Source organism: Bombus bifarius, unplaced genomic scaffold (genome assembly GCF_011952205.1).
Source record: "Bombus bifarius isolate JDL3187 unplaced genomic scaffold, Bbif_JDL3187 scf7180000009770, whole genome shotgun sequence".
Classification (NCBI taxonomy): Eukaryota; Metazoa; Arthropoda; class Insecta; order Hymenoptera; family Apidae; genus Bombus; species Bombus bifarius.
Window position 1 is genome coordinate 417,872 of NW_022885326.1, and position 15,424 is coordinate 433,295.

The following is a 15,424-nucleotide window of genomic DNA, read 5'->3' on the forward strand; positions in this document are numbered from 1 at the left end:
ATTAATCCGGTGTTGGAGGAAGCAGATCGTTGCCTAATTGAATTTACGCTTTGTAGACTTTTCTCCTCGACTCTTGGTAAAGAATCGATGAGTCTTGTGTTCTAGTGGAAAGTGTCGAGACGAAGACGAAGAGCCTAAAGAGGAGGCGGCCAGTGGAACGAAGAGGCGACTGTAGTAAAAGAAGAAAAAGGAAAGAAAAGGAAGAAGAAGAAAAGAATACACGGAGAAGAGTAAGAAGAGAAAGACGAGGTGGACGAACGTCGCCGACCGCTATTTATATTCGATGCAGCGGACGTTCAACTTGCAAGCACCCCCGCCTTACGACGTATCCTCCTCGACTCTTCTTGTTTCTGGTCTTCACGCGATGTACTATGTTTCAAAACGACTATCTCGGGAGAAAGTTGTAATTATCTATTACTTCATTCTAAGCATCTTTTGGACACTTTTAATCCTTTGTAATCCCGTATTATCTTTCATAAGTACCGTAGGACCTTAATTAACATTTCGGGGCGCAGAATTTTAAAACAAGACAAGACTCTAGGTGCACAGAAATTTCATTTAAATTAACATCACTCTGGATGAGTTATGAATATATATTGACCAGATTAATACATACTTTCTTTATTACTACATTTATAAAAACTTATTTTTCTGAAAAAGTTAATAAAAAAACCAAAACATGTAAGAATTATTACCTCATTTGAAAGGTTACAGTGTAAGCAATCTATACTTGACATCGTAATAATAATTCCATCAATTTCATATAATTGAATTAACTTTTTCTTCTTGTATACATAATCAATATATCTAAAGATTTCTAAGAAACGTAAAAAGTAACACTCCCTAAAATTAAATATGTACAATCTGAAAAAGAAGAAAAGAAAGCGGAGCTCACATCGGAAGTTAATTATCCATCCAGTTCGTGTTCACGTCGAAAAAAAATGAAAAGAGTGGAAAGACGTTGAAAGAAGAAATAAGAGCTCGAGGTATTTAGCTTTCTTTGCTCAAGTTCTTCGCTAGGGAACGAATTGAACGAAGATGAGCAGGATGAACGCGAAGGAGGAGAAAGCTGGGTCGTGTAAAAGTAGAGAAAACCATGTATCATCTTTGGTCGTAATTAGAATCCGTTTCGTGGAAACGAAGGCGACCGTTCTTCCGCTCATGATCCTCTTGCAGTCGAAAGGCGTGTGCGCGCTTATTAATACGATTACATAATGCTCGCTGCGACACCAGATTTTATCCTCTTACGCGTAAAGTATTCGGAAAATTATTCAAAAGTCTTTAGATTTTGGGAAGATGCTTTGTTAATTATTCTGTTAGCGAAAGAGTTGCCAAAATTGTATTATTTAAATTTTAGTCATTTTTGGATAAATTAATTTGGCACGAGTTTCTTTCTAATACAATACATGTAAGAAGTCGCTATTTAAGCCAATCTAAAGTATTTTACATTTGACTAATTTTTATATAAGAATTAGTATTGGAAATATGATTATTTTAAGAAATGAAATAATTTGGCAGGAGTCTCATAATAAAAATCACTATCTGAGACATTTTATTTTCAGAAATTTTTGAACAATTTAATAATAGGAATTGATTCCTATTTTTCTATTTTTTTTTTTTTTTTTTTGAATGATTTAGATTGATATGAATCTTTTCGTAAAATGGCGTGAGAAACATTATTTGAAATATTTTGTACTGTACCATTTTTGTAATAAAAATGGTTTGAAATAATTGAACCCACGTTATTAATAAATCTCAGTACTCAGTGGGATCGTCTTTGATATTTTTAAACATCAAAACGAGCATTCATAGTGTATACTAATTTTTTATTAAATATAAGTTTGTAATAAATATTTTGCAATTTCTGTACATAATTTCAAATTGGATTCAAATTGGATTCAAATTTTGCCAATATACTTATTGCAATCGCGTCTCATTATGGAGTTAATGAAATTTCAAAATGTTGTATATAACACATATATAAAAGCTTTTTGTGGTAAACGTTCGAATACTTTTGCGAGAAATTGCATCTCCATTAAAAACAGTAGATTTGCAAATAGAAATAATTAAATAAATATATTATATCTATGAAGTCTTTTATTTGGTTCGACCATTCGATTTCGATAACGGGTTGAAATTGAAGAAGATCGGTGCTGAAGACTAATCGATCGATGACGACAAAATGTCAACCGGTAGCGCGATTCGTTTAAAAATATCAGGCACCATGAGATGAAAGAAAAAGGACGGTTCAATCGTATCTTCATGCTGCCTGTCAACCTCCGTTAACCTCCCGTATCCCTTCCTTCAGCGATTCCTCTCTGTCTCTCGTTAGAAGGTGTGAGACTTAACGATCTCGTCAACTGGCAACACTCCAGCATCTTTTCGCTACGATTTCGCTCTTCTATCTCTGTCCAAGCTTCTTGCTCTGGTAAACTCTAAACTTTAATCCCCCGAGGATGATTTCCGTATGTTACATATACGGATACATATATTTTACATTACGTATCGTCCAGAATGGTTTAATTTATAAAACAAATCGTGTAATCAAAATAGTATTCATTCAATGTCTTTACGGATGTAAAATAACAAAAGTAAAATTCAAAATGTCAAACATAGGATCTACTCGAATTAACGACAAAACAAAATCTCTTTATTTCCCAATTTTGGTCCGTTTGTTGAACAAAATCTGTAGTTATACACTATACGATATTGCACTTGGGCAAAACTAGTGGTAATCAATCAAAATCAATTCTCATCTGCAGCCAGTCTAGTCATATGTATCCACCATCTTATTCGTTGTACACAATTCTCATTTAATTGGATTACATCATATTTCTCGCGACAATACACGCAAAAACATTTTCATTATTATTTCCTTTACGTTCGTTCGTTTTAGCTTTTTCGTTCCTTATTCTTTGTTCTTAATTGTTATTGCCAAAAAAGTAAGCGATAGTTTATGACCACTGTAGTTCGAAATATAATGCTTTACATAGTTCACAGGATGATTTTACCCCATATGGTTATGTCCTATGATGCACGAATATAATCTGCTTACGATTAAGTATTAAAACGAAAATATTAAACACTTTAAAACAAAAGAATCTTAATAATTTACTGCAGGGTGCGTATTTTGTAATAAATCTCCGTTGAGAAACATTTCGATATAATGAATAAATAATTGTGGGAATCAGCGAATTTTTGTACTTTTTTACAACATTACAAATATAAAGATTACAATGATTGATAAATTACATTTTTTAATTTTTAGAAATAGTGGATTAGTTTGTTGTCAATATACATATCTATGCTTTTTATATTTCTATATATTCTATGCTTTTACAAACTTATGTATACATATTTTTCTATATGTTTTGTGATTATTCGAATTTCTGTGTGAATTAAAGAGCATTTGTTAATTAATGTAACCTTATTTTAATCTTCGATTTATTATATCCCCATAGCACTCTCATTTCAAAACGCAACAAAATTTTAAATAAAGTTTCAACAAATATTAGATCTTTTCAAAAATAAGCAAGTGTCTGGATTATTTTTGAGCCATAATGTATTTTATGGTATAGGGGTTGTAATAGATAGGGAGTAAAAGCTGTGTGAACAAGATGGATATCTGCGACTTAGATGGGTGATTGGCACTGTAATGCAGAATTGATTTTGTGGCAAATTGATGAGTGATGAAAGAAAGATTTATAGAAGGGGATTCGTAAACAGTTTCGTTGTTGTAAGATAGCGTAGATATTGATATAAACATTATAAATCGGACCTGCCATATTTTATTTGTTAAACATGTATATTATACAATGAAAAAGTTATCTTGTTTTTTTATCATAAAATTTGTTACCAACGATCTTTTTAGCACGACAAATTATAAAAATATTTTCAATTATCCAATCTTTTACTGTATAAAAGAATAAATTCACTTTTTTTTTATTCATATCGTATTATCAAAGTAGTAAAAAGCAGCAAAGCTGTATTTTAAATACATAAGATTATTTAATTAATTATGAATGTGTTTCAATCGTAACATTAAACTAATTGAGATGTGATGTGATGTACTATTCAAAGTTTAGTAATAACATAATAAAATTTAATTATTATCATTATTATTATTAGGAATCTCATAAATATTAGTTAATTAAATTATTAATGTTCTTCAAACATAATACTAAACTATTAAAAATTTAATGTTTAATTTAAAATTTATTAAAATCATAGTTATTATCAAAAATAATAATTTCCCGCTTAATTTCGATATTATTAGAAACCATAACGATTATTTAATGAATTATTAATATGCTTCAGGCGTAATATTTTATCTTCACTTTAATCATATCTGGCAATATAATGAAGCTAAAAATTGATTTTTTGTAATTATTTATAATTTATTTATTTAAACATTTATAATCTATTATACATTTTCAATATAACCATTGTCTAGACGTTTAAACTTATCCCTAGATACTTTCACGTGAATACTTAATATAATATCGTCTACTTGACATCGAGGAAGTGATCGAGGAAGTCTATAACGAAGAAAAGAAAACGGAATCTTAAGAGATAATGAGATCAGCGAACATGTCGCACAGATTTAAATCGAAATTAAAGAAATACCATAACAAATTTTCGATCATAACATCAACGTCGTATGTTACTAACAAATCAATGTCTTCTTTGAAGCAAAAGGATTCTGGAAATCCTATTTTACTTGTTGTTAATTAATCAAGTGGAATAAATCTTCTATTTAATCTTCTACTTAATGAATATTATTTTTTGAGTATAATAAAAATAATACATATCTTCTTCTCTCAATCCATTTTTTTATTTTTTTGAAATCGCATTTATTTAAAAATTATTTAATAATTTAATAATTACTTATTTCATATTTATTATTTCAATATACACATACTGATTCAGTTTAGTTTACACAATATTTATCAAATTATTTACCTTCCTATTTCACCCTTTCTTTCTTCTAGAAATAATCATTTATCTTTTTATAATACTGTATTATCAACTAAAAATCAAAGATGTTGTTTAAATCATTACTTCAACACATGCAACGAAAATATTTCAATACTTGCCGGAGAAAACTTTTATGGTTATATTATACGTATGTTATATAAAATATTTTGAAATTTCATTAAGATTATAAACGAGACACGAAAACTATAATTATATTGACAAAATTGGAGACCAATCAGTACACATTCACATACAAAGGAAAAACTACATAGAAATATATAAGTTACAAGCTATTTACTATAAACACATATTTATTGAAAAGTTAGTATAAAGTATGAATAGTCATTTTGAAGATATAGATGCAAAATAAGGTCGCATTGAATAATATTAAAACTTATGAATGTAATGAATAATTGACATTTAAATACTTTTATGATGTCTACAAAATATATTTTTGCACTGAATATCTTGTAGTTTCTATAGATGTATATTTTTCTGATTTGTTTCAAACATTATCGAAATGGTCATAATGGTTATTATTATGATGCTGATGAAATTTCAAAATGTTTCGTATCTATAATACACATAATATATTCATAACAAGCGTTTACTATCACACAATTAAATCTTTTTATCTAATTTTTTATTTTAACGTGAAAATTAATTTTTCTGATTATGATTATCTTAATCTATGCTAGAAAGATAATAGCAGCGTTAAGATTTTCTCTTTAGAAAACAATTTTTCTAATATTAACAATCGATTTTCTAATTCTACACTCTACGCGTAACACATCTACACCTTTGCCGTTCTCAGCCGTATTTCTTTATTAAGACACTTGCAGCAACCCTCCACTTCCTTAATTACATCATGTTTTAGTTTCTATTATTATACTTTTCCGCGTAGTACTAACTATAACTTATTTGCAAACAATCCTTTCACATATTACCCCATTACACTATAATAAAATATGCATAAAATTTCGAAATGAAACAAACTTCATTCTCTACAAAAAATCTGTCCTATCAAAAAATTAAAGCTTAACCTTTTATATACTTCCATAGGCTCCCTCTCCTGCCACAACCTAGATTTCAGTTGTCCAAACAATTGAAAGCTACAGTAGGAGAATATAAGGCACATCTTGAATGTTTTTTTATAGACGAATAATTTTACAATTCATCGTATGTATCGTTTATTGCAATTTTGAACATTCAATACGCTGTTAAGCAATTCTGCGTATATTATCAAAATCGTTTCGTCGTTTAATTTTAGGATTAAATACATATCATTTCTACACTTATGCCTATTTTAAAATCATCTGTCGTTATAATATGGAGTATGCAAATTTTATTTTTATTTTTCCAAAGGTTAAAACTATTTTCTTCTTAGCATTATTGAGTTAGAAATACCCGTAAAACCATAAAAATAATCATAAATAATAACCATAATAACCACAATAACAAATAAAAATTTGAATTAAAATTGTGCTAAATTATTTAATTTTATGGTGTGTAATCTATATACGTATATATTTGCTCACCGGCATTTACACCGCGCCCCAAAGAGGGTCAACCAACCTCAAATTTATAAATTATAAATGACGAGGAAAAAGCTAGACCACGCAAAGACATTGCTCGACATTATTCGTCGCAAAAGGTGATCTGTGTACTGTTAAGAATATCGGTTATCGGATTTCATACTATTTACATTGATTTTGACTCTGTAGATTGTAGATTATTCTTCTGGTTGTGATAAATAAAGGATAATAGAGAGTATTGTTCTTCATTAAAAATGATATATGTCTCATACTTGCGAGGGAAGCGTTTCAACTCGAAAAAGTATGTTTTCCGGAAGAAACAAGAAACTGTTTTTGAACATAATCAAACCAAATTTATGGACAAGAAGAGTAATGCTCGTACAGCAGACTCAAGTGTATTTTTTTTCATTTCTGGTTCTTAACCCTGAGAAACCACCCTTCTAGTCAGGACGCAATTCATAATCAGACGTATTTATAGAATACAGTACAGTGTCATGAATCGGGAAGAGCGAAATATCTGTTACAAATAATACTTCGTATTATTGGCATAAGTAAATCAATTCAGATACATTGTAAGTTAACATAAATTTTGAAAACGTCTGTTATAAATTAATACAATCTACATACAATCTCAAGTATTACCAACATAATTACGATAGTCGTATCTCATTACATACAGCACTATTGAAGTTTCAAAAATTAATATATGTATATATACCACACATTGAAATGAAATGAAAATGAAAATACCTTTATGAGTCGCTACACATAATCCATTTGATTATATTTATGATCAACTTGGAGAAAAAAGAATACAGTAACACAAATACCTTTCCTAATCTGTCAATTATTATCCTAACTTAACTTATCGTAACTTATCCTATTCGAATAAATTCATCAATTAACTTGCTTCACCCAATTCTAACTTGTTCACCGTGAAAATGGTAACAACATATATGTACATTGCCATCAAATATAATATGCACAGTTCCCATAGAATTCAAGGCATCGAATGAAACAATAATTTTCGAAAGTTTTAGTTATTTTTTAATGATCCCTCAGATTTACCACATTTTCCAATGAATTGTAGCCTTATAGGGGTTGCCGAATAGTTCTGTAATCTTATTGTATTTTGAACAATGAAATGTGTTCTTATTTTAATGCAACGAAATCAAAGTACAGTAAAAGTACAATTCTTTTGATGCATTAAAAACTTCAAACCCTTTAAAAATATTCAAAAATTATTTCAAAGTCAGGAACTTTAAAACATCTAATACATTATACGCGGAATATCTTGCACGTCTTAAACATGCCGCGGGCTACATGCCTTTTTAGCGATTTCGTGAAATGTACCAGACAGCACTAAAAGTTACATAATATTTGAAATTGTTGTCGGATTCTTCTATTGCCCGCAGCTAAACATTATAGGAGTGAACACGGAATATCCTACTATCCGCATATGAAACGATAAAAATAGAATTACTTTTCTAGTCATGAAATAATATATAAGTACATGTGTACATAGTTCAGAAACAAAATTGTAATCCCAATGAGGTTTTCGAATGATAGAGGGTCGGATTACCGAGGTTCGATATATACATATGTAACTGTTCGAGTATCTCGATTTCACGTTAGTTCGGTTACAGTCACGTAGATATGTAACGGGTGTCACGATTGTGCTGGCTGGCACGGAAACGACCGGTAATTCCGTCGCGGTAATTAAATCAGGTAATTAGGGCAGCTTCGGTGGCACGGTGAATATCGCTGCTGTGTCTCTCGACGCGATCGTCCCTTCGTGCTTCGATGTGTCGTTAAACGTCGCCGGTAAGCGTCGCTATTGTCAGTTATTACTGTCAAACTTACCGGGACGTACGTGTTTCCTTGATATTAACGAGACGCTTTATTGACCTATCTTGGGGAACAGGCTGTTGCCCGTCCGATTCTATTTCTGAATTTACGCGATCACACACAAACTGGCCCCAATGTCGTTTTGGATCGATTTGTAACCTGAGAGCAACAAATAATCGAATCGATTTCAACATGTATTTACTCGTGAATCCATGTTAATTTCAGCACTGAAATTTCTCTTTGTGAGAATCAATTAAATACTATTCATAAAAGATTTGTTTTAAGTATATTGTTTATTTTTGTTATTATAATATTTGTGTATTCGTGATTGATTGTATATTTGTTTCGCAAATTACTTGCATAAACATATTTAGATATAATATACATATCATTATTGATCAAAATAGAAAACTTTACATAAATTGATAAACAATAAAATATTTATCAATTATACGAGAATTTCTTATAATTATAAAGAAATATGTTTAAGTCTATGTTACAAAGTTTTTAAACATTGATAATATTAATGGAACTAATAAGACAGTTAATATTACTATTTACACATATTAAATGAAAATAAAATAATTTGACAACAGAAATAAAACATAAAAATAAGAGACTACTCTCATAACTTTATTTATTTCATATGCAACTATAGATTATCGAAAGAAATGTACGATTAGTAATAATTAAGTTATTTTCGAAATTTGTATTATCATTATTCGCTGTATACTCGATATCGATAAATTTTGCTTCAAAACATTTTTTGTTACATAGCTACAAATGGCTGAAAAATCGTATTTTGCATTAAACCAAACATTCTCTACACATAAAAGTGTTCTATGGTAAGTGTTCATGCGAAAAATATTCCACCCTTTTAGTACTTATACTTATGTATATATATATATTTCATTCCACTTTAAAATATTAAAATAACTCGAAACGCAATGAATTACAATATATCTCACAGCTTTTGTTTTGACAAATATAACAAATATAACACACGTTTAATAGACGTGCAGGAAAAGTGATATGTTAATTTGGTCAGTACGTATTCATACAGTGGCCGAGAAAGTATTTGTACACCATTGTATTTATTATAGCATTTATGTACATATGTACTAATTAATGAAGTCCAACTATCATTTTCATCATCATCATTAAATATCATGCGACTAGAAAAATTTAATAGTATGCAGATGATATGTGAAACCTCATTAAGAAATGCTTTATTGGAAAATAAGAGTATGTACAAATATTCTTTATAACCACTGTAACTCATCTGGAGCAGCTGTTTTTAAATAAGATTTCTACAACTAGAATCTTTTTTATCTTAAGATTGTGTGCTCTAAAGAGTTAAACGAACTGTATCTCTCCGCCACAAAGCAAACATGTCGTATACGATTTTCGATCCGACAGACGACGTTTTCACGTGGGTCGAGTCGATCGAAGCACCAACACCGGTAACAACGGTGTTACCACAGCGGCAAGGAAACAAGACGGAGAACGATTCTTCGTCTAAGTGTACGCGATCACGTGAATATGTTTATGCCTGCAGTTCATGCGGTGATTTATACTGACATCGATACACCTTTCTCCCAGCATAGAAATGTCAGTAATGCAGTCGATAGAGCGCCGTGAGCTATAATGTATTGTCGTTAATGAATCGCTAAAGGGATCAGCATTTCATTTTTCCGTGGCGACGTTTATGCGCCGCGAATTGACAACACAGTAAATCCCGAACGAATTTCTGTCAGGCTATAGCAACGTTACCTACGAAAAGGTCGTACAGGCGAGATTTGTTCGCAGCCGCTTCCAGGATCCGGCTTCGAGCGTTTTACAGACCCTTACCAGAAATAGATAACGGGCTAGAGACAGAGCCTCTGAGCGCGTGTCTATTTTAGAGACGACTTATGTGTCTCACGATGTCGCGAGTATATACGCGACGTTAATGACACGCGCAAGCGGCGCTGTTCGCGGCTGATGGAAATGTTTGCTTGCCATTTCTTGGAAAAATGTGCTTAAGATTGAAGAGATACGTTGGTTTATACGGCTGTTTTGTACCAAACTTTCATTCTAACAAGATTTTTACGTTTTTTTTGAGTTAGTTATGTTTTTCAATCGTTGAAAGAGATCTTAGGATTTCTTAAAGATATCTAACGCAAAGTTATTACAGTGGGTTGAACTAAAATTTCTACTGCAAAGCATTTTGTTTCTATTTCTATTCTATTTCTATTTCTATTTCTTTTGCCTAATTTCTCTTTTTTACAATACCTTACTATGATATTTCAATCACATTTTTAAAAGACTAGAAGTGATTTCTTCTGATATCGTAATAAATATTAGATATTTACCTTTTAACACGTATATTGTTCATCACATATTATAAAAAATATATATTTCTATATATATATATATGTATATTTCATATTTTACTCAGAGTAGATAAAGAAATTTCTTTGTACCTGAGGGTGTTTCCATTGAAGTTTGAACTATTGTTTTAAACTAATCGTCAAGACTCTATAAAAGACGCCTTGAAAAGAAGAAAACAAATATTCTATCCTCCACACAGTTTATCATTTACAAAGATATAATTTAAATTTATCAGACTAGTCCAACTGATTAAAACTGTAAAGATTAATTTCTAACGTGTATTTAAATATACATACTATATATGAATAATTATCTAGAAGCAATATGATGAAAGTAAAATAAAAAGAATATGTAATCATTAGATTGCAAATGTTGATGCAAATTCATATCTTTACTTTTGAAAATTTTGAGTATTTTATCTTTTTTTATATGTTCTTGTATATGAAGTGCGCTAATCTCAATTAATGTTTATAAATATCAATTTTGTCAAAAATCCTTACATGTTTTTAATCACCATAAAAAAAGGAAAACTATATATAAATTCATTACATTTTAATATCATGTTTAGTAATTGTGAAAAGAAGAAAGCTACATACCGTTATTTTTACGTAGTTAGTAGTTTTATTTTTAAAAACAGAATATTGGAAATAATCACATAACTATTACCCAATCCACCTCACCTATTCTATCATTTCACCCTCGTATCAATCTCACTCCAAAAACTGCATTTATCAGAAACCTTTCGTCCAGTTGTTAGACCAGACAATCGACGTTTCACTTTAACAACCACTCCATGCACTAAGAATCCAAAAGAAAAGTTATCGCGCGCTAGGAGATCCGACAACAATGGCCTTTATCGAGTCAAGAAATTATTATCATTATGATAAACAATTTGCCAATCGTCGACATGGTACGAGTTAAGAGACTAGCCTCTCTCTCTCTCTTCTCTCTCTTTTTATATATATGTATATATATATACATACCCTATATGTTGTGTATACAGTATGGTACAAAAGTCTTGGGTCATTTACCATAATGATTTCATAATGACAACTAATTATAAATAAAAATAAAAATATTAATAAACATATATTTTATATACAGGATGTTTCGTTTAATTGGAGACGATAGAATATCTTATGAAGAAGTTATGAAAAAAATGTTTTAACAAAGGTTGTTTGGTTCGAAGCACGACATCATATGGTGAATGTTACTTTTTCGCAGATTCAGTAACGGGAAAGGAGATTTAAAGTCAACTTTATTCTTTTAAATGGAGCTATATAACTAAATAGAATTAATACATTAATCGATCCATCCAGATATTCCGCATAAAAAGTATTAACCTATTTATATTGAAAAATGATCAGTAGATGTCTTAGCTTTAATTTGTTATATAAAAGAAGAGAAGACGCGAGGTCTTATATACTATATAATCTTGTGTTTACGTTGTAACGTATGAAAGACAAAGATAATGATCTTACAACATGTAATTAGTGCTAAGAATGATCTCTGAGAATATTGTGTCAATGTAGTAAATAATTGATTCTTCAAATTCTTTAATGACTTTTGCAAAGCGTATGTTGGCAATTTCTATGAGCAATTCCAGATTCATGTAAAATTTCACCAATATAATTCTGATATTTGTATCTGATAACTAGATTGCGAATTTTTATGTATATATGACAAAATTTAAAGATACAAAAGTGCAATAACGTGCGAATATACATATAATTTTCAAAGTACTGTATCTACTCGTTGTAATATTTAATAGATAAAACAAACATTTGTCCAGGTCCTAGTCTTTCCATTGTATTCATAAAAGTATGAATATGAATTCGCATAAAAATCCGCAGTTCACTTTCAAAAGAAATCAAGAAATTTGAAAAAGTTTCATATAACAGCTGTACTATATCCATAAAAGATGTCTATAAATATTCAAATACTTTCGCGAGCTGCTGTATACTTATAGATATATGTAATAGAAATGAGAAAAAAATATAACCAAATTTTATTTGGTAGGTGGACCAAAACTTTTGCACGATCCTGTACATCTCTCGATATCCCCGTGAGAGTTGTATCACACACAAAGCGAAGGATCCGCCCGTAATTTCAGCATTGCACAACAATAATGATTCCCGAGACAATGGCTCGTATATATTGGGTGGCAAAAGCGTTTCGCGTAGGCCGAGCATCGTGCAGGTAATGCACACACGGATGCACGCAGTCCGTGAGAAATTATTACCATCCACGAGCATGAGGCTACGACACGAGAAATTCTGTTGTCTTTCCGCCGTGAATAACTCCGCACGGCTTGAAATTAATCGTCGAGCGATCTTAATAAGCGCGTTAATGAGCGAGCTTCGCAGTCACCAACCCCTCACCCTCCGCGGGTACTCTTTAAACGATACTCTCTCGCTGACAACTCTCGGCCGCTTTAATAACTATTTTACCTTTAATTAAGCTATTTCTGACTAATCTCATCCCCCAGTATGCTTTACTCTGCTTTGCTGCTTCTTCGTAGTATACATATTCGCTGTTCGACTCTAGAAGATTTTTGGGATTATTAAATCATTGAATCGAATATAGCTTGTAATTTTTACTCGAGATAAAAATTTAAAATCTGTTTTATATATTACTAAGATAAATATTGTAGACACATAAAAAATAAGTATTATAGAGTTTTATTAAAAAAAATAAAAATAAAACTTTTCATAACAGTTAATTTTAATAATTAAACTTTACTTAGTCCTTGTATCACATTTAACTTAATTTATATCGCTTATAATATTTTTTAAATGTATTTTAAATTATGTTTTCAAATAAAAACTATATCGAATAAAACGGAAAATCCGTTCTGTACTCGGTGCCACATGTTTCAAAGTGAAATAAATGTATACCTAGATAAATATTGTATAATATGAAATAGAAAAATTATATAAATAAGGCTTTTCATAATATAATTAGTTGAGTTTATATAGAATGCCATACAAGTAAACATTTTCTGTTTACGATGCAATAATTATTAGGAGAAATTATCAGATAGTCTTAAAATAATGAAATGAATTCGCCGTTCGATCGTACAGAGTTCTTGAAATTATATTAGATTATGCATATTAAGTTCATTCTGTGCATTTTTACACATTAATGTCTTTCATAAATGCATAAAAATCCGCGCTCTAAGTATCATCAATCTAAACTTAACTACAGACAAGAAAACACATCGAATTATCTTAAGAAATTCTATTTTCATACGTATTTTCTTCTAAATATATAATGAAAAAAGATTTGTTTTTTCGCAAAGTATAACGAAAAATGGTAAACCAATGCCTGGAGAAATTATCCGTCGGCATCTGAACGCGAGAGGAACTATTATTTCAGGATTCTTAAGAGAATGCAAGTTATTATCGCGTCACTCATTATACCAAGCAGTCAGCCATTATCCTTCCGCTTTTTCCTTCTAAATAAACGACGTTAATTCGTCTTAATGCGACGCATCCGGCGATACGCAAGCCTTGTTCCTCGAAATCCTTCGGAAAGGGAAACGATATGTGCGATGCATCGCTTTTTTCGGCGCGGAAATATTCCACGCCGACGATTCGTAATCACCGATTCCGCTTTTCCTTCATAGAAATGATATATCAAGTACATATTACGCAGATGCTCGTGAAAGTTTTCAAATATCGTCGAAATTTGAGAATACTGAGAAAATTGAAAATATTCAAAGAATGGAGATCCAGTGTGGTTTTTTCATATTTTCGCTAGAAAATGAAAAAAGTTAATAAAAGAAACGTAAAAATCGAGTTAGAGAACATAAAAGGTTGCATTTTTCAATAAAATATGTATTAATAAAATTTGAAAATTTGTCAAGAAACCGTACATTTTATTTCCGCATTTTGTTCAATAGTATATGTATTTATATTGTATTGCGTATGTATTTTAAATATACGTCCATTTTATAAAATCCCCATTAAAACTTGTAAGCCTATTTCCCATCTTTCACAAACGTCTGGAAATTCGAAGATATGGAGAAAAAAATTCATGTTTCTTTACTTACAAATTTACACTCGATACGTATATTTTACATGTTCTTTATTTTATATTCCATTCTCAAATCCTTTATCGGAATTATCTATTGTTTCGTAATTAGTATCTAATCAACAAAATTTACAAACAAATACAATTTAAAGTTTCGCGTCCAGTTTCAATCTTGGAATTCCAATACTACGGTAATGAGCATAACTAACGCAATTATATTGGAAAATTTTGAAACAAATCTGAAAATATGTATATTATATATTTTTTCTTCCATTTCTAAAAATAGCAATAAAGCTTTTCATAATAACTAGTTGAATTTACAAATAAGTAATTATAATATAATTATAATAATAATTATCAGGAGAAATTATCGGATAATCTTGGAAAAGTGAAATGAAATACGAATAATTTATATACGTATTTCACATCCTCGATTTGCTTTCGTTGCGTGAAATCACTTTCGTTCGATACACGATCCTCTCCTTTCACGATGTCAGTAATGCGTGATATTCGATCAACACTTTTCGCGATTTGTCATATGCATATATGCTCCCCCGACGTTCCTCTATTATATTCCTTCGCACACGTGTAACCGCATAACATATAACACTTTGAGGTTATCGTTACTAAATCTTGTTCTTTCAGACCACCGTCAA

General features: G+C 30.4%; 1 protein-coding gene across 9 annotated transcripts in view; it reads right to left on the bottom strand.

The window, feature by feature from the left end:
* The window catches only part of LOC117215669 (protein scalloped), a 338,791-nt gene that overhangs the window by 132,967 nt on the left and 190,400 nt on the right, over nt 1-15,424 (bottom strand). The gene's annotated exons all lie outside the window — the stretch shown is intronic.